This window comes from Brachyistius frenatus, unplaced genomic scaffold, assembly GCF_029030835.1.
Source record: "Brachyistius frenatus isolate BFR_SWC_R1_liver_20210118 unplaced genomic scaffold, ASM2903083v1 Contig_584, whole genome shotgun sequence".
Lineage (NCBI taxonomy): Eukaryota > Metazoa > Chordata > Actinopteri > Embiotocidae > Brachyistius > Brachyistius frenatus.
The window spans coordinates 15,532-33,501 of record NW_027211183.1 but is presented as its reverse complement, the minus strand read 5'-3'; the positions used below and the strand labels follow the sequence as shown (position 1 = coordinate 33,501).

Genomic DNA, 17,970 nt, shown 5'->3' with positions numbered 1-17,970 from the left:
GAGGCTGTTAGATATGATGTAGGGTGTTAGAGGTGATGGAGGTGTGAAGGATGAAAGATGTTTTTATTAGGTGTTAGAGATGACGAAGTTTTTCAGAAGGTGTTAAAGATGACGGAGGGTGATAGAGGGTGTTAGAGATGACAGAGGATGCTAGAGATGACGGAGATTTGTCGAGGGTGTTAGACTTGACGGAGAGTGTTAGAGATGATGGAGGGTGTTGCAGATGATGGAGGTTTTTAGAGGTTTTTAGAGATTATGGAGGCTGTTAGATATGACGAGGGGGGTGTTAGACATGAATTGTTGTGTTAGAGATGACGGTGGGTGTTAGAGGGTGTTAGAGATGACAGAAGGTGTTAGAGATGATGCAGATTGTCAGAGATGACGTAGGGTGTTAGAGGTGAGGGAGGTTGTTAGAGATGATGGAGGGTGTTACATATGACGGACGTTTTTTGAGGGTGTTAGAGATGACGGAGGGTGTTAGAGATGACCGAGGTTCTTAGAGAGGGTGTTAGAGATTATGGAGGGTGTTAAAGATGACAGAAATTTTTACAGGGTGTTAAAGATGACGGAGGCTGTTAGAGATGACGGAGTGTTTTAGACGGTGTTAGAGATGACGGAGGGTGTTAGAGATGAGATGACGGACAGATGACGGAGGGTGTTAGAGGGACGGAGGGTGTTAGAGATGATGGAGGGTGTTAGAGATGACAGAGGGTTTAGAGGGTGTTAGAGATGACGGAGGCTTTCAGAGATGACGTGGGGTGTTAGAGATGATGGAGGTTTTAGAGATGATGCAGGGTCTGAGAGATGATGGAGATTTGTAGAGGGTGTCAGAGATGATGGAGGGTGTCAGAGATGATGGAGGCTGTTAGAGATTACGAAGGAGGTGTTAGAGATGAATTGTGGTGTTAGAGATGACGGAAGGTGTTAGAGGGTGTTAGAGATTATGGAGGGTGTTAGAGATGATGTAGGGTGTTAGAGGTGATGGAGGTTGTTAAGGATGATAGATGTTTTTATAGGGTGTTAGAGATGACAAAGGTTTTCAGAAGGTGTTAGAGATGATGGAGGGTTAGAGATAGAGGGTGTTAGAGATGACGGAGGCTGTTAGAGATGACGGAGTGTTTTAGAGGGTGTTAGAGATGTCGGAGGGTTGTAGAGGGTGTTAGACTTGACGGTGGGTGTTAAAGATGATGGAGGGAGTTGGAGGGTGTTAGAGATAATGGTGGGTGTTAAAGGGTGTTAGAGATGACGGAGGGTGTTAGATGGTGTTAGAGATGATGGATGGTGTTAGAGATGACGGAGGGTGTTAGAGATGATGGAGGGTGTTAGATATGACTGAAGTGATAGAGAGGGTTAGACTTGACAGAGGGTGTTAGAGATGATGGGGGCTGTTAGAGATGACGGAGGGTGTTAGAGGGCGTTAGAGATGATGGAGAGTGTTAGAGATGACCGAGGTTCTTCGATGGTGTCAGAGATTATGGAGGGTGTTAGAGATGATGGAGGTGTTTAGAGATGATGGAGGGTGTTAGAGATGATGGAGGGTGTTAGAGATTACGAAGGTTTTTAGATGGTGTTAGAGATGACGGAGGATATTCGAGAAGATGGAGGGTGTTAGAGATGACGGAGGGTGTTAGAGATGACGGAGGATATTAGAGGATGTTAGAGACGACGGAGGATGTTAAAAGGCATTAGAGATAACGTAGGTTGTTAGAGGTGATGGAGGTGTTAGAGATGACGGAGGCTGTTAGAGATGATGGATGGGGAGGGTGTTAGAGATGATGGAGGGTGTTAGAGATGACAGAGGCAGGATGTTAGAGACGATGGAGAGTGTTAGAGATGACTGGAGGTTGATAGAGAGGTGTTAGAGATGACTGAGGGTGTTAGAGATGATGGAGGGTGTTAGAGATGACGGAGGGTGTTTGAGATGATGGAGGGTGTTAGAGATGACGGAGGTTTTTAGAGGGTGTTAGAGATGATGGAGGTTGTTAGAGATGATGTAGGGTGTTAGAGGTGATGGAGGTGTTAAGGATGACGGATGTTTTTATAGGGTGTTAGAGATGACGAAGGTTTTCAGAAGGTGTTAGAGATGATGGAGGGTGTTAAAGATGATGGAGGGTGTTAGAGATGGAGGTTTTTAATGGGTGTTAGAGATGACGGAGGGTGTTAGAGATGATGGAGGGTGTTAGAGGATGATAGAGGGTGTTAGAGATGATGGAGGGTGTTAGAGATGACGGAGAGTGTTAGAGATGATGGAGGGTGTTAGAGATGATGGAGGGTGTTAGAGGGTGTTAGAGATGATGGAGGGTGTTAGAGATGATGGAGGGTGTTAGAGATGACGTAGGGTGTTAGAGGTGATGGAAGTGTTAGAGGAGGGTGTTAGAGATGACAGAGGTTGTTAGAGGGTGTTAGAGATGACGGAGGTTTTTAGAGGGTGTTAGAGATGATGGAGGGTGTTAGAGATGATGTAGGGTGTTAGAGGTGATGGAGGTGTTAAGGATGACGGATGTTTTTATTGGGTGTTAGAGATGACGAAGGTTTTCAGAAGGAGGGTGTTAGAGATGATGGAGGGTGTTAGAGGGTGTTAGAGATGACAGAGGGTGTTAGAGATGACGGAGGTTTTTCGAGGGTGTTAGAGATGATGGAGGGTGTTAGAGATGATGGAGGGTGTTAGAGATGATGGAGGTTGTTAGAGGTGACGGAGATGATTAGGGTGTTAGAGATGATGGAGGGTGTTAGAGATGACGGAGGTTGTTGAGGGTGTTAGAGATGACGGAGGGTGTTAGAGATGTTAGAGGATGAGGGTGTTAGAGATGACGGACGGAGTTAGAGATGATGGAGGGTGTTAGAGGTGATGGAGGTGTTAAGGATGACGGATGTTTTTATAGGGTGTTAGAGATGACGAAGGTTTTTAGAAGGTGTCAGAGATGATGGACGGTGTTAAAGATGATAGAGGTTGTTAGAGATGATGGAGGGTGTTAGAGATGACGTAGGGTGTTAGAGTTGATGGAGGTGTTAAAGATGACGGAGGTTTTTAGAGGGTGTTAGAGATGACGGAGGGTGTTAGAGATGACGGAGGGTGTTAGAGATGACAGAGGTTTTTAGAGGGTGTTAGAGATGACGGAGGCTGTTAGAGATGACGGAGGGTGTTAGAGGGTGTTAGAGATGACAGAGGGTGTCAGAAAATTTGGAGGCTGTTACAGATGATGGAGGGTGTTAGAGATGATGGAGGGTGTTAGAGATGATGGAGGGTGTTAGAGATGACTAGAGTTGATGGAGGGTGTTAGAGATGACGGAGGTTGTTAGAGATGATGGAGGGTGTTAGAGATGACGGAGGGTGTTAGAGATGGTGTTAGAGATGATGGAGGGTGTTAGAGATGACCGAGGATCTTCGAGGGTGTCAGAGATTATGGAGGGTGTTAGAGATGATGGAGGGTGTTAGAGATGATGGAGGTTGTTAGAGATGATGGAGGGTGTTAGAGATGATGGAGGTGTTAAGATGAGGAGGTTGTTAGATGGGTGTTGATGGAGGTGTTAGAGATGATGGAGGAGATGAGAGATGAAGGAGGGTGTTAGAGATGATGGAGGGTGTTAGAGAATGGAATGTGTTAGATTTGGAGGAGGTTAGAGGGTGTTAGAGATGACGGAGGGTGTTAGAGATGATGGAGGGTGTTAGAGATGATGGAGGGTGTTATAGATGATGGAGTTTTTGGAGGGTGTTAGAGATGACGGAGGGTGTTAGAGATGACCGAGGGAGGGTGTTAGAGGGTGTTAGATGGAGGGTGTTAAAGATGTTAGAGATGATACAGGGTGTTAAAGATGATGGAGGGTGTTAGAGATGACGGAGGGTGTTAGAGATGATGGAGGCTGTTAGAGATGATGGAGGGTGTTAGAGATGACAGAGAGTGTTAGAGGGTGTTAGAGATGACGAAGGTTTGTAGACGGTGTTAAAGATGACGGAGGGTGTTAGAGATGATGGAGGTTGTTAGAGATGATGTAGGGTGTTAGAGGTGATGGAGGTGTTAAGGATGACGGATGTTTTTATTGGGTGTTAGAGATGACGAAGGTTTTCAGAAGGTGTTAGAGATGATGGAGGGTGTTAGAGATGACGGCGATCGTTAGAGATGACATAGGGTGTTAGAGATGATGGAGGGTGTTAGAGATGACGAAGGTTTTTAGAGGGTGTTAGAGATGATGGAGGGTGTTAGAGGGTGTTAGAGATGATGGAGGTTGTTAGAGATTATGGAGGGTGTTAGAGATGATGGAGGGTGTTAGAGATGATGGAGGTTGTTAGAGATGACGTAGGGTGTTAGAGGTGATGGAGGTGTTAAGGATGACGGATGTTTTTATAGGGTGTTAGAGATGACGAAGGTTTTAAGAAGGTGTCAGAGATGATGGAGGGTGTTAGAGATCATGGAGGTTGTTCGAGATGATGGAGGGTGTTAGAGATGACGTAGGGTGTTAGAGATGATGTTAGAGATGATGGAGGTGTTAGAGATGACGGAGGGTGTTAGAGATGATGGAGGGGATATTAGAGATGACGGAGGGTTAGTTAGAGATGATGGAGGGTGTTAGAGATGACGGAGGGTGTTAGAGATGTTGAAGATGACGTTAGAGATGACGGAGGGTGTTAGAGATTACGGAGGGTGTTAGAGATGATGGAGGGTGTTAGAGAGATGGGTGTTAGAGATGATGGAGGGTGTTAGAGATGACGGAGGGTGTTAGAGAGATGGAGGATGAGATATGGAGGGTGTTAGAGATGATGACTTGAGAGGGTGTTAGAGATGATGGAGGGTGTTAGAGATGACGGAGGGTGTTAGAGATGATGGAGGTTTTTAGAGGGTGTTAGAGATGATGGAGGGTGTTAGAGATGATGGAGGGTGTTAGAGATGATGGAGGGTGTTAGAGATGACGGAGGTTGATGATGGAGGTTGTTAGAGATGACGGAGGGTGTTAGAGATGATGGAGGGTGTTAGATGACGGAGGGTGTTAGAGATGACGGAGGTTTAGAGATGGTGTTAGAGATGATGGAGGGTGTTAGAGATGACGGAGGGTGTTAGAGGGTGTTAGAGATGATGGATGGTGTTAGAGATGACGGAGGTTTTAGTTGAGGGAGGTTAGAGATGACGGAGGATGTTGGAGATGATGGAGGGTTTTAGAGATGATGGAGGGTGTTAGAGATGACGGAGGGTGTTGATGAGAGATGACAGAGAGTTTTTAGGGTGTTAGAGATGACGGAGGTTGTTAGAGAGGTGTTAGAGATGACAGAGGGTGTTAGAGATGATGGAGGTTGTTAGAGATGACGGAGGGTGTTAGAGATGATGGAGGGTGTTAGAGATGACGGAGGGTTAGAGGGTGTTAGAGATGATGGAGGGTGTTAGAGATGATGTAGGGTGTTAGAGGTGATGGAGGTGTTAAGAGATGACGGAGGTTTTTATAGGGTGTTAGAGATGACGAAGGTTTTCAGAAGGTGTTAGAGATGATGGAGGGTGTTAGAGATGATGGAGGTGTTAGTTAGAGATTTTGGAGGGTGTTAGAGATGACGGAGGGTGTTAGAGATGATGGGGATTTTAGAGATGATGTAGGGTCTGAGAGATGATGGAGGGTGTTAGAGATGATAGAGATGACGGAGAGAGATGATGGAGGGTGTTAGAGATGACGGAGGAGGGTGTTCGAGATGACGGACGGTGTTAAAGATGATAGAGGGTGTTAGAGATGACGGAGGGTGTTAGAGATGACGGAGGGTGTTAGAGATGATGGAGGGTGTTAGAGATGACGGAGGTTTTTAGAGGGTGTTAAAGATGACGGAGGTTTTTAGAGGGTGTCAGAGATTATGGAGGCTGTTAGAGATGATGGAGGGTGTTAAAGGGTGTGAGAGATGATGGAGGTGTTAAGGATGACGGATGTTTTTATAAGGTGTTAGAGATGACAAATGTTTTCAGAGCGTGTTAAAGATGACAGAGGGTGTTAAAGTTGATGGAGGTGTTAGAGATGTTAGAGATGATGGAGAGGATGGTGTTAGAGATGACGGAGGGTGTTAGAGATGACGGAGGTGTTTTGATGGAGGGTGTTAGAGAAGATGGTGGTTTTTAAAAATGGTGTTAGAGATGATGGAGGGTGTTAGAGATGACGGAGGGTGTTAGAGATGACGGAGGGTGTTAGAGTGTTGGAGGTGTTAGATGACGGAGTTTTTATTGGGTGTTAGAGATGACGAAGAGATTTAGAGGGTGTTACAGATGACGGAGGTTGTTAGAGATGATGGAGGGTGTTAGAGATGATGGAGGTGTTAGAGATGATGGAGATTTATATAGGGTGTTAGAGATGACGGAGGTTTTTAGAAGGTGTTAGAGATGATGGAGGGTGTTAGAGATGTTAGAGATGACAGAGGGTGTAAGAGATTATGGAGGGTGTTAGAGATGATGGAGGTTGTTAGAGATGATGGAGGGTGTTAGAGGGTGTTAGAGATGATGGAGGGTGTTAGAGATGACGGAGGGTGTTTGAGATGATGGAGGGTGTTAGAGATGATGGAGGGTGTTAGATGATGGAGGGTGTTAGAGATGACGGAGGGTGTTAGAGGGTGACAGAGAGTGATAAAGGGTGTTAGAGATGACGGAGGGTGTTAGAGATGATGGAGGGTGTTAGAGATGACGGAGGTTGTTAGAGATGGTGTTAGACTTGACAGAGGGTGTTAGAGATGATGGAGGGTGGTAGAGATGTTAGAGGATGATGTTAGAGATGACGGTGTTAGAGATGACGGAGGGTGTTAGAGACAGAGGTGTTAGAGGGTGTCAGGAGATTTGGAGGGTGTTAGAGATGACGGAGGGTGTTAGAGATGATGGAGGTTGTTAGATATGTTAGAGGGAGGGTGTTAGAGGTGATGGAGGTGTTAGAGATGACGGAGGTTGTTAGATGGTGTTAGAGATGATGGAGGGTGTTAGAGATGAAGGAGGGTGTTAGAGATGATGGAGGGTGTTAGAGATGATGGAGGGTGTTAGAGATGACGGAGGATATTCGAGGGTGTCAGAGATTATGGAGGGTGTTAGAGATGATGGAGGTTGTTAGAGAAGATGGAGGTTTTTAGAGGTTGTCAGTGATGACGTAGGATGTTAGAGATGACCGACGGTGTTAGACATGACGGACGTCTTTCGAGGGTGTTAGAGATGATGGAGGGTGTTAGAGATGACAGAGGATCTTCGAGGGTGTAAGAGATGACGGAGGGTGTTAGAGATGATGGAGGTTGTTAGAGATGATGGAGGGTGTTAGAGATGACGTAGGGTGTTAGAGATGACGGAGGGTGTTAGAGGGGAAGGCGGGTGTTAGAGATGACGGAGGGTGTTAGAGATGATGGAGGTGTTAGAGGGTGTTAGAGATGATGGAGGGTGTTAGAGATGATGGAGGGTGTTAGAGATGACGGAGGGTGTTAGAGATGATGGAGATGTGTTAGAGATGACGGAGGGTGTTAGAGATGAGGGAGGTTTTTAGAGGGTGTTAGAGATGACGGAGGGTGTTAGAGATGATGGAGGGTGTTAGAGATGACGGAGGGTGTTAGAGGGTGTTAGAGATGACGGAGGGTGTTAGAGGGTGTTAGAGATGACGGAGGGTGTTAGAGATGATGGAGGGTGTTAGAGGGTGTTAGAGATGACGGAGATTTATGGAGGGTGTTAGAGATGACGGAGGGTGTTAGAGGGTGTAAGAGATGACGGAGGGTGTTAAAGGGTGTTAGAGATGACGGAGGGTGTTAGAGATGACGGAGGGGAGATGTTAGAGATGACGAGATGAGATTTGTAGGGTGTTAGAGATGACGGAGGGTGTTCGAGATGATGGAGGGTGTTAGAGATGATGGAGGAGTGTTAGAGATGATGGAGGGTGATCGAGATGACGGAGGGTGTTAGAGATTAGTGAGGGTGTTAGAGATGACGGAGGTTGTTAGAGGGTGTTAGAGATGATGGAGATTGTTAGAGATGATGGAGGGTGTTAGAGATGATGGAGGGTGTTAAAGGGTGTTAGAGATGACGGAGGGTGTTAGAGATTATGGAGGTGTTGAGAGGGTGTTAGAGATGACGGAGGGTGTTAGAGATGATGGAGGGTGTTAGAGATGACGAGAGGGTGTTAGAGATGACGGAGGGTGTTAGAGATGATGGAGGTTGTTAGAGATGGTGGAGATGACAATGACGAGAGTTTTTGAGAGGTGTTGGAGATGATGGAGGGTGTTAGAGATGATGGAGGTTGTTAGAGATGATGGAGATGAAGGAGAGGTGTTAGAGGGCGTTAGAGATGATGGAGGGTGTTAGAGATGACGGAGGTTCTTCGATGGTGTCAGAGATGATGGAGGGTGTTAGAGATGATGGAGGTGTTTGGAGATGATGGAGGGTGTTAGAAATGATGGAGGGTGTTAGAGATGACGGAGGTTTTTCGAGGGTGTTAGAGATGACGGAGGGTGTTAGAGATGATGGAGGTTGTTAGAGATGATGGAGGGTGTTAGAGATGATGGAGGGTGTTAGGGTGTTAGAGATGACGGAGGGTGTTAGAGGGTGTTAGAGATGATGAGGGAGGGTGTTAGAGATGATGGAGGGTGTTAGAGATGATGAGGGTATGAAGATGATGGAGATGATTAGAGGGTGTTAGAGATGATGGAGGCTGTTAGAGATGATGGAGGTTGTTAGAGATGATGGAGGGAGGGTGTTAGAGATGATGGAGGGTGTTAGAGGGTGTTAGAGATGACAGAGGTTGTTAGAGATGAGATGACGGAGATGACGGAGGGTGTTAGAGATGATGGAGGGTGTTAGAGATGATGGAGAGATGATGTTAGAGGTGATGGAGGTGTTAAGGATGACGGATGTTTTTATTGGGTGTTAGAGATGACGAAGGTTTTCAGAAGGTGTTAGAGATGATGGAGGGTGTTACAGATGAGGGAGGTTTTTAGAGGGTGTTAGAGATGACGGAGTGTGTTAGAGATGATAGAGATGATGGAGGGTGTTAGAGATGATGTAGGGTGTTAGAGGTGATGGATGTGTTAAGGATGACGGATGTTTTTATTGGGTGTTAGAGATGACGAAGGTTTTCAGAAGGTGTTAGAGATGATGGAGGGTGTTAGAGATGACAGAGGTGACGGAGGGAGGGTGTTAGAGATGACCGAGGTTCTTAGAGGGTGTTAGAGATTATGGAGGGTGTTAGAGATGAAGGAGGGTGTTAGAGGGTGTTAGAGATGATGGAGGGTTTCAGAGATTTTGGAGGCTGTTAGAGATGATGGAGGGTGTTAGATATGATGGAGGGTGTTAGAGACATAGGGTGACAGAGATGGAGGTGTTAAGGATGACAGATGTTTTTATTGGGTGTTAGAGATGACGGAGAAGGTGTTAGAGATGACGGAGGGGTAGAGATGACGGGGGGTGTTAGAGATGAAGGATGGTGTTAGAGATGACAAAGATGTTAGAGGGTGTTAGAGATGACGGAGGCTGTTAGAGATGACAGAGTGTTTTAGAAGGTGTTAGAGATGACGAAGGTTTGTTGAGGGTGTTAGAGATGACGGAGGGTGTTAGAGATGATGGAGGGTGTTAGAGATGACGGAGGTTTTTAGAGGGTGTTAGAGATGACGGAGGCTGTTAGAGATGACGGAGGCTGTTAGAGATGATGGAGGGTGTTAGAGATGACGGAGGGTGTTAGAGATGATGGAGGGTGTTAGATATGACTGAAGTTGATAGAGAGGGTTAGACTTGACAGAGGGTGTTAGAGATGATGGAGGCTGGTAGAGATGACGGAGGATGTTAGAGGGTGTTAGAGGTGACGGAGTGTGTTAGACTTGACAGAGGTTGTAAGAGGGCGTCAGAGATTATGGAGGGTGTTAGAGATGACGGAGGGTGTTATCGATAATGGAGGTTGTTAGACATGATGTAGGGTGTTAGAGGTGATGGAGGTGTAAAGGATGGAGGTTGTTAGAGATGGTGTTAAGAGATGACGGAGGGTGTTAGAGATGAAGGAGGGTGTTAGAGGTGAAGGAGGGTGTTAGAGAATATGGAATGTGTTAGATTTGGCGGAGGTTTTTAGAGGGTGTTAGACTTGACGGAGTCTGTTAGAGATGATGGAGGTTGTTAGAGATGATGGAGGGTGTTAGAGATGACGGAGGTTTTTTAGGGTGTTAGAGATGACGGAGGGTGTTAGAGATGACTGAGGTTCTTAGAGGGTATTAGAGATTATGGAGGGTGTTAAAGATGACAGAAGTTTTTACAGGGTGTCATAGATGACGGAGGCTGTTAGAGATGACGGAGGTTTTTAAAGGGTGTCAGAGATGACCGAGGGTGTTAGAGATGATGGAGGGTTTTAGAGGGTGTTAGAGATGGAGGGTGTTAGAGATGATGGAGGGTGTTAGAGATGATGGAGGGTGTTAGAGGGTGTTAGAGATGATGGAGGGTGTTAGAGATGATGGATGGTGTTAGAGATGACGTAGGGTGTTAGAGTTGATGGAGGTGTTAGAGATGATGGAGGTTTTTATACGGTGTTAGAGATGATGGGGGCTGTTAGAGATGATGGAGGCAGGATGTTAGAGATGATGGAGGGTGTTAAAGGGTGTTAGAGATGATGGAGGCTGTTAGAGATGATGGTGGGTGTTAGAGATGATGGAGGGTGTTAGAGATGATGGAGGGTGTTAGAGATGATGGAGGGTGTTAGAGATGATGGAGGGTGTTAGAGATGACGGAGGGTGTTAGAGATGATGGAGGGTGTTAGAGATGACGGAGTGATGACGGAGGGTGTTAGAGATGACGGAGGCTGTTAGAGATGATGGATGGAGATGTTAGAGATGATGGAGGGTGTTAGAGATGACGGAGAGTGTTAGAGATGATGGAGGGTGTTAGAGATGACGAAGTTGATAGAGAGGGTTAGAGATGACAGAGGGTGTTAGAGATGATGGAGGGTGTTAGAGATGACGGAGGGTGTTAGAGATGATGGAGGGTGTTAGAGATGACGGAGGAAGTTAGAGGGTGTTAGAGATGACGGAGGCTGTTAGAGATGAAGAGATGATGGAGGGTGTTAGAGATGATGGAGGGTGTTAGATATGACGGAGGGTGTTAGAGATGATGGAGGGTGTTAGAGATGACTGAAGTTGATAGAGGTGTTAGACGTGATGGAGGGTGTTAGAGATGATGGAGGCTGTTAGAGATGACGGAGGATTTAGGGGTGTTAGAGATGACGAGGGTGTTAGAGATGACAGAGGTTGTTAGGTGTCAGAGATGATGGAGGGTGTTAGAGATGACGGCGATCGTTAGAGATGACATAGGGTGTTAGAGGTGATGGAGGTGTAAAGGATGGAGGTTGTTAGATGGTTTAAGAGATGACGGAGGGTGTTAGAGATGAAGGACGGTGTTAGAGGTGAAGGAGGGTGTTAGAGAATACGGAATGTGTTAGATTTGGCGGAGGTTTTTCGAGGGTGTTAGACTTGACGGAGTCTGTTAGAGATGATGGAGGTTGTTAGAGATGATGGAGGGTGTTACATATGACGGACGTTTTTGGAGGGTGTTAGACTTGACGGAGGGTGTTAGAGATGACCGAGGTTCTTAGAGGGTATTAGATATTATGGAGGGTGTTAAAGATGACAGAAGTTTTTACAGGGTGTTAAAGATGATGGAGGCTGTTAGAGATGACGGAGGGTGTTAGAGATGATGGAGGCTGTTAGAGATGACGGAGGGTTTTAAAGGGTGTTAGAGATGACGGAGGGTGTTAGAGATGATGGTGGGTGTTAGAGATGACGGAGGTGTTGTTAGAGATGACGGAGGATGTTAGAGATGACGGAGGGTGTTTAGAGATGATGGAGATTGTTAGAGATGATGGAGGGTGTTAGAGGTGATGGAGGTGTTAGAGATGATGGAGGTTGTTAGATGGGAGGGTGTTAGAGATGACGAAGGAGGGTGTTAGAGATGACGGAGGAGGGTGTTAGAGATGATGGAGGGTGTTAGAGATGATGGAGGGTGTTAGAGATGATGAGGGTGTTAGAGATGACGGAGGGTGTTAGAGGGTGTTAGAGATGATGGAGGATGTTAGAGATGATGGAGGGTGTTAGAGATGATGGAGGGTGTTAGAGATGATGGAGGGTGTTAGAGATGATGGAGGGTGTTAGAGATGATGGAGGGTGTTAGAGATGACGGAGGGTGTTAGAGGGTGTTAGAGATGATTAGATTGTCAGAGATGATGGAGGGTGTTAGAGATGATGGAGGGTGTTAAAGGGTGTTAGAGATGACGGAGGGTGTTAGAGGTGATGGAGTGTGTTAGAGATGACGGAGGTTTTTATAGGGTGTTAGAGGTGATGGAGGTGTTAGAGATGACGGAGGGTATTAGGTGATGTTAGAGACGATGGAGGGTGTTAAATGGTGTTTGTGATGAAAGAGAGTGTTAGAGGGTGTTTGAGATGACGGAGATTGTTAGAGATGATGGAGGGTGTTAGAGGGTGTTAGAGATGGCGGAGATTGTTAGAGATGATGGAGGGTGTTATAGATGACGGAGGTTTGTAGAGGGTGTTAGAGATGAGATGGAGGGTGTTAGAGATGACGGAGGTTGTTAGATGGTGTTAGAGATGATGGAGGGTGTTAGAGATGAATGGAATGTGTTAGATTTGACGGAGGTTTTTAGAGGGTGTTAGAGATGACGGAGGGTGTTAGAGATGATGGAGGTTGTTAGAGATGATGGAGGGTGTTATAGATGACGAAGGCTGTTATAGATGACGAAGGGTGTTAAAGGGTGTTATAGATGATAGAAGGTTTTTACAGGTTGTTAAAGATGATGGAGGGTGTTAGAAGGAGTCAGAGATTATGAAGGCTGTTAGAGATGATGGAGGCTGTTAGAGATGACGGAGGGTGTTAGATATGATGGAGGTTGTTAGAGATGATGGAGGCTGTTAGAGATGATGGTGAGTGTTAAAGGGTGTTAGAGATGACAGAGTGTTAGAGATGACGAAGGTTTGAAAAGGGTGTTAGAGATGATGGAGGTTGTTAGAGATGATGTAGGGTGTGAGAGGTGATGGAGGTGTTAAGGATGACGGATGTTTTTATTGGTTGTTAGAGATGACGAAGGTTTTCAGAAGGTGTTAGAGATGATGGAGGGTGTAAGAGATGACAAAGGATTTTAGAGGGTGTTACAGATGACGGATGATGTTAGAGATGATGGAGATTGTTAGAGATGATGTAGGGTGTTAGACGTGATGGAGGTGTTAAGGATGACGGATGTTTTTATTGTGTGTTAGAGATGACGAAGGGTTCAGAAGGTGTTAGAGATGATGGGTTTTTAGAGGGTGTTAGAGATGACGGAGGGTGTTAGAGATGACAGAGTTTTAGAGATGATGGAGGGTGTTAGAGATGACCGAGGTTCTTAGAAGGCTTCAGAGATTATTGAGGGTGTTAAAGATGACGGAGGGTGTTAGAGGGAGTCAGAGATTATGGAGGCTGTAAGAGATGACGGAGGGTGTTAGAGGTGACGGAGGGTGCTAGAGGTGATGGAGGTGTAAAGGATGACAGATGTTTTTTCAGGGTGTCAGAGATGACGATTGTTTTCAGAAGGTGTTAGAGATGACGGAGGCTGGTAGAGATGACGGGGGTAGTCTGAGATGAAGGATGTTGTTAGAGATGACAAAGGGTGTCAGAGGGTGTTAGAGATGACGGAGGCTGTTAGAGATGAAGGAGTGTTTTAGACGGTGTTAGAGATGACGGACATTTGTTGAGGGTGTTAGACTTGACGGAGGGTTTTAGAGATGATGGAGGGTGTTTAGAGATGACGGAGGGTGTTAGAGATGAAGGATGGTGTTAGAGATGATGGAGGTGTTAGGGTGTTAGACTGACGGAGGGTGTTAGAGAAGATGGAGGGTGTTAGATATGACTGAAGTTGATAGAGAGGGTTAGACTTGACAGAGGGTGTTAGAGATGATGGAGGCTGGTAGAGATGACGGAGGATGTTAGAGGGTGTTAGAGGTGGTGGAGGGTGTTAGACTTGACAGAGGTTGTAAGAGGGCATGAAAGATTAAGGAGGGTGTTAGACATGACGGAGGGTTTTATCGATAATGGAGGTTGTTAGACATGATGTACGGTGTTAGAGGTGATGGAGGTGTAAAGGATGGAGGTTGTTAGATGGTGTAAGAGATGACGAAGGTTTTCAGAAGATGTGGTAAAGATGACGGAGGGTGTTATAGAGGGTGTAGAGATGACGGAGGCTGTTAGAGATGACGGAGTGTGTTTCGAGGGTGTTAGAGATGACGGAGAATTGTTGAGGGTGTTAGAGATTACGGAGGGTGTTAGAGATGATGGAGGGTGTTAGAGATGATGGAGGTTTTTAGAGGGTTTTAGAGATTATGGAGGCTGTTAGAGATGATGGAGGTGTTAGAGATTAGAGTGTGGTGTTAGAGATGACGGTGGGTGTTACAGATGTTAGAGATGATGTAGATTGTCAGAGATGATGGAGGGTGTTAGAGATGATGGATATTGTTGGAGGGTGTTAGAGATGACGGAGGGTGTTAGAGGTGATGGAGGTGTTAGAGATGACGGAGGTTTTTAGAGGGTGTTAGAGATGATGGAGGCTGTTAGAGATGACGGAGGGTATTAGAGGATGTTAGAGACGATGGAGGGTGTTAAATGGTGTTAGAGATGACGGAGAGTGTTAGAGAGGACGGAGATTTTTAGAGGGTGACAGAGATGGCGGAGATTGTTAGAGATGATGGAGGGTGTTAGAGATGATGGAGGGTGTTAGAGGGTGTTCGAGATGATGGAGGGTGTTAGAGATGACGGCGATTGTTAGATGGTGTAAGAGATGACGGAGGGTGTTAGAGATGATGGAATGTGTTAGATTTGGCGGAGGTTTTTCGAGGGTGTTACAGATGACGGAGGTTGTTAGAGATGATGGAGGTTTTTAGAGATGATGGAGGGTGTTACAGATGACGAAGGGTGTTAAAGGGTGTTACAGATGATGGTGGGTATTAAAGGGTGTTAAAGATGACAGAAGTTTTTACAGGGTGTTAAAGATGACGGAGGGTGTTAGAGGGAGTCAGAGATTATGGAGGCTGTTAAAGATGATGTAGGCTGTTAGAGATGACGGAGGGTGTTAAGAGATGATGGAGGTTGTTAGAGATGATGGAGGCTGTTAGAGATGATGGTGGGTGTTAAAGTGTGTTAGAGATGACAGAGAGTGTTAGAGATGACGGAGGGTGTTAGAGATGATGGAGATTGTTAGAGATGATGTAGGGTGTTAGACGTGATGGAGGTGTTAAGGATGACGGATGTTTTTATTGGGTGTTAGAGATGACGATGGTTTTCAGAAGGTGTCAGAAATGATGGAGGGTGTAAGAGATGACGAAGGTTTTTAGAGGGTGATACAGATGACGGATGATGTTAGAGATGATGGAGATTGTTAGAGATGATGTAGGGTGTTAGACGTGATGGAGGTGTTAAGGATGACGGTTGTTTTTATTGTGTGTTAGAGATGACGAAGGTTTTCAGAAGGTGTAAGAGATGACGAAGGTTTTTAGAGGGTGTTACAGATGACGGAGGGTGTTAGAGATGACAGAGTTTTTTAGAGATGATGGAGGGTGTTAGAGATGACCGAGGTTCTTAGAGGGTGTTAGAGATTATTGAGGGTGTTACAGATGACGGAGGGTGTTAGAGGGAGTCAGAGATTATGGAGGCTGTTAGAGATGATGGAGGCTGTTAGAGATGATGGAGGGTGTTAGAGATGATGGAGGTTGTTAGAGATGACAGATGTTTTTTCAGGGTGTTAGAGATGACGGAGGTTTTCAGAAGGTGTTAGAGATGACGGAGGCTGGTAGAGATGACGGGGGTGTCTGAGATGAAGGATGGTGTTAGAGATGACAAAGAGTGTTAGAGGGTGTAAGAGATGACGGAGGCTGTTAGAGATGACGGAGTGTTTTAGACGGTGTTAGAGATGACGGAAATTTGTTGAGGGTTTTAGACTTGACAGAGGGTGTTAGAGATGATGGAGGGTGTTAGAGATGACGGAGGGTGTTAGAGATGAAGGATGGTGTGAGAGATGACGGAGGGAGTTAGAGGGTGTTAGACTTGACGGATGGTGTGAGAGAAGATGGAGGGTGTTAGATATGACTGAAGTTGATAGAGAGGGTTAGACTTGACAGAGGGTGTTAGAGATGATGGAGGCTGGTAGAGATGACGGAGGATGTTAGAGGATGCTAGAGGTGGTGGAGTGTGTTAGACTTGACAGAGGTTGTAAGAGGGCGTCAGAGATTATGGAGGGTGTTAGAGATGACGGAGGGTGTTATCGATAATGGAGGTTGTTAGACATGATGTAGGGTGTTAGAGGTGATGGAGGTGTAAAGGATGGAGGTTGTTAGATGGTGTAAGAGATGACGGAGGGTGTTAGAGATGAAGGACGGTGTTAGAGATGAAGGAGGGTGTTAGAGAATATGGAATGTGTTAGATTTGGCGGATGTTTTTCGAGGGTGTTAGACTTGACGGAGTCTGTTAGAGATGATGGAGGTTGTTAGAGATGATGGAGGGTGTTACATATGACGGACGTTTTTTGAGGGTGTTAGACTTGACGGAGGGTGTTAGAGATGACTGAGGTTCTTAGAGGGTATTAGATATTATGGAGGGTGTTAAAGATGACAGAAGTTTTTACAGGGTGTTAAAGACGACGGAGGCTGTTAGAGATGACGGAGTGTTTTAGACGGTGTTAGAGATGATGGACGGTGTTAGAGATGACGGACATTTGTTGAGGGTGTTAGACTTGACGGAGGGTGTTAGAGATGATGGAGGGTGTTAAAGATGACGGAGGTGTTTAGAGGGTGTTAGAGATGACGGAGGCTGTCAGAGATGACGTGGGGTGTTAGAGATGATGGATGGTGTTAGGGATGACGGAGGGTGTGAGAGATGATGGAGGTTTTTTGAGGGTGTTAGAGACGACGAAAGGTGTTAGAGAAGATGGAGGCTGTTAGAGATTACGAGGGAGGTGTTAGACATGAATTGTGGTGTCAGAGATGACGTGGGGTGTTAGAGATGATGGATGGTGTTAGGGATGACGGAGGGTGTGAGAGATGATCAAGGTTTTTTGAGGGTGTTAGAGACGACGAAAGGTGTTAGAGAAGATGGAGGCTGTTAGAGATTACGAGGGAGGTGTTAGACATGAATTGTGGTGTTAGAGGGTGGTAGAGATTATGCAGATTGACAGAGATGATGTAGGGTGTCAGTGGTGATGGAGGTTGTGAAGGATGGTAGATGTTTTTATAGGGTGTTAGAGATGACGAAGTTTTTCAGAACGTGGTAAAGATGACGGAGGGTGAAAGAGGGTGTAAGAGATGACGGAGGCTGTTAGAGATGACGGAGTGTTTTAGAGGGTGTTAGAGATGACGGCGATTGTTAGATGGTTTTAGAGATGATGGAGATTGTTAGAGATGATGTAGGGTGTTAGACGTGATGGAGGTGTTAAGGATGACGGATGTTTTTATTGGGTGTTAGAGATGACGATGGTTTTCAGAAGGTGTCAGAGGGTGTTGATGAGGGTGTTAGAGATGACGAAGGGTGTTAGAGACGGGTGTTAGAGATGACGGATGATGTTAGAGATGATGGAGATTGTTAGAGATGATGTAGGGTGTTAGAGATGACGGAGGGTGTTAGAGATGACAGAGGGTGTTAGAGATGAAGGATGGTGTGAGAGATGACGGAGGGAGTTAGAGGGTGTTAGATATGACGGAGGCTGTCAGAGATTCCGGGGGGGTGGAGATGATGGAGGGTGTTAGACTTGACGGATGGTGTGAGAGAAGATGGAGGATGTTAGATATGACTGAAGATGATAGAGAGGGTTAGACTTGACAGAGGGTGTTAGAGATGATGGAGGCTGGTAGAGATGACGGAGGATGTTAGAGGGAGTCAGAGATTATGGAGGCTGTTAGAGATGATACAGGCTGTTAGAGATGATGGAGGCTGTTAGAGATGATGGAGGGTGTTAGAGATGGCGAAGGTTTTCAGAAGGTGTTAG

General features: G+C 45.9%; 2 long non-coding RNA genes across 3 annotated transcripts; both read left to right on the top strand.

Moving 5' to 3' along the window:
* Window positions 1-1,588: 1,588 nt before the first annotated feature.
* On the top strand, window positions 1,589-6,464 carry LOC138614822 (uncharacterized). The gene is made up of 5 exons (XR_011310348.1): window positions 1,589-1,605; window positions 1,903-2,007; window positions 3,372-3,447; window positions 4,176-4,223; window positions 6,420-6,464. It is a non-coding gene; the product is annotated as an uncharacterized lncRNA (long non-coding RNA).
* A 3,268-nt stretch (window positions 6,465-9,732) lies between these two features.
* On the top strand, window positions 9,733-16,349 carry LOC138614820 (uncharacterized). Of its 2 annotated transcripts, none has more exons than XR_011310346.1 (4): window positions 9,733-9,774; window positions 10,363-10,475; window positions 11,839-11,856; window positions 16,320-16,349. It is a non-coding gene; the product is annotated as an uncharacterized lncRNA (long non-coding RNA). The 2 variants fall into 2 exon arrangements; XR_011310345.1 differs by lacking the exon at window positions 16,320-16,349 and adding an exon at window positions 12,267-12,290 and having other exon boundaries at window positions 10,363-10,457; window positions 11,820-11,856.
* Window positions 16,350-17,970: the final 1,621 nt, after the last annotated feature.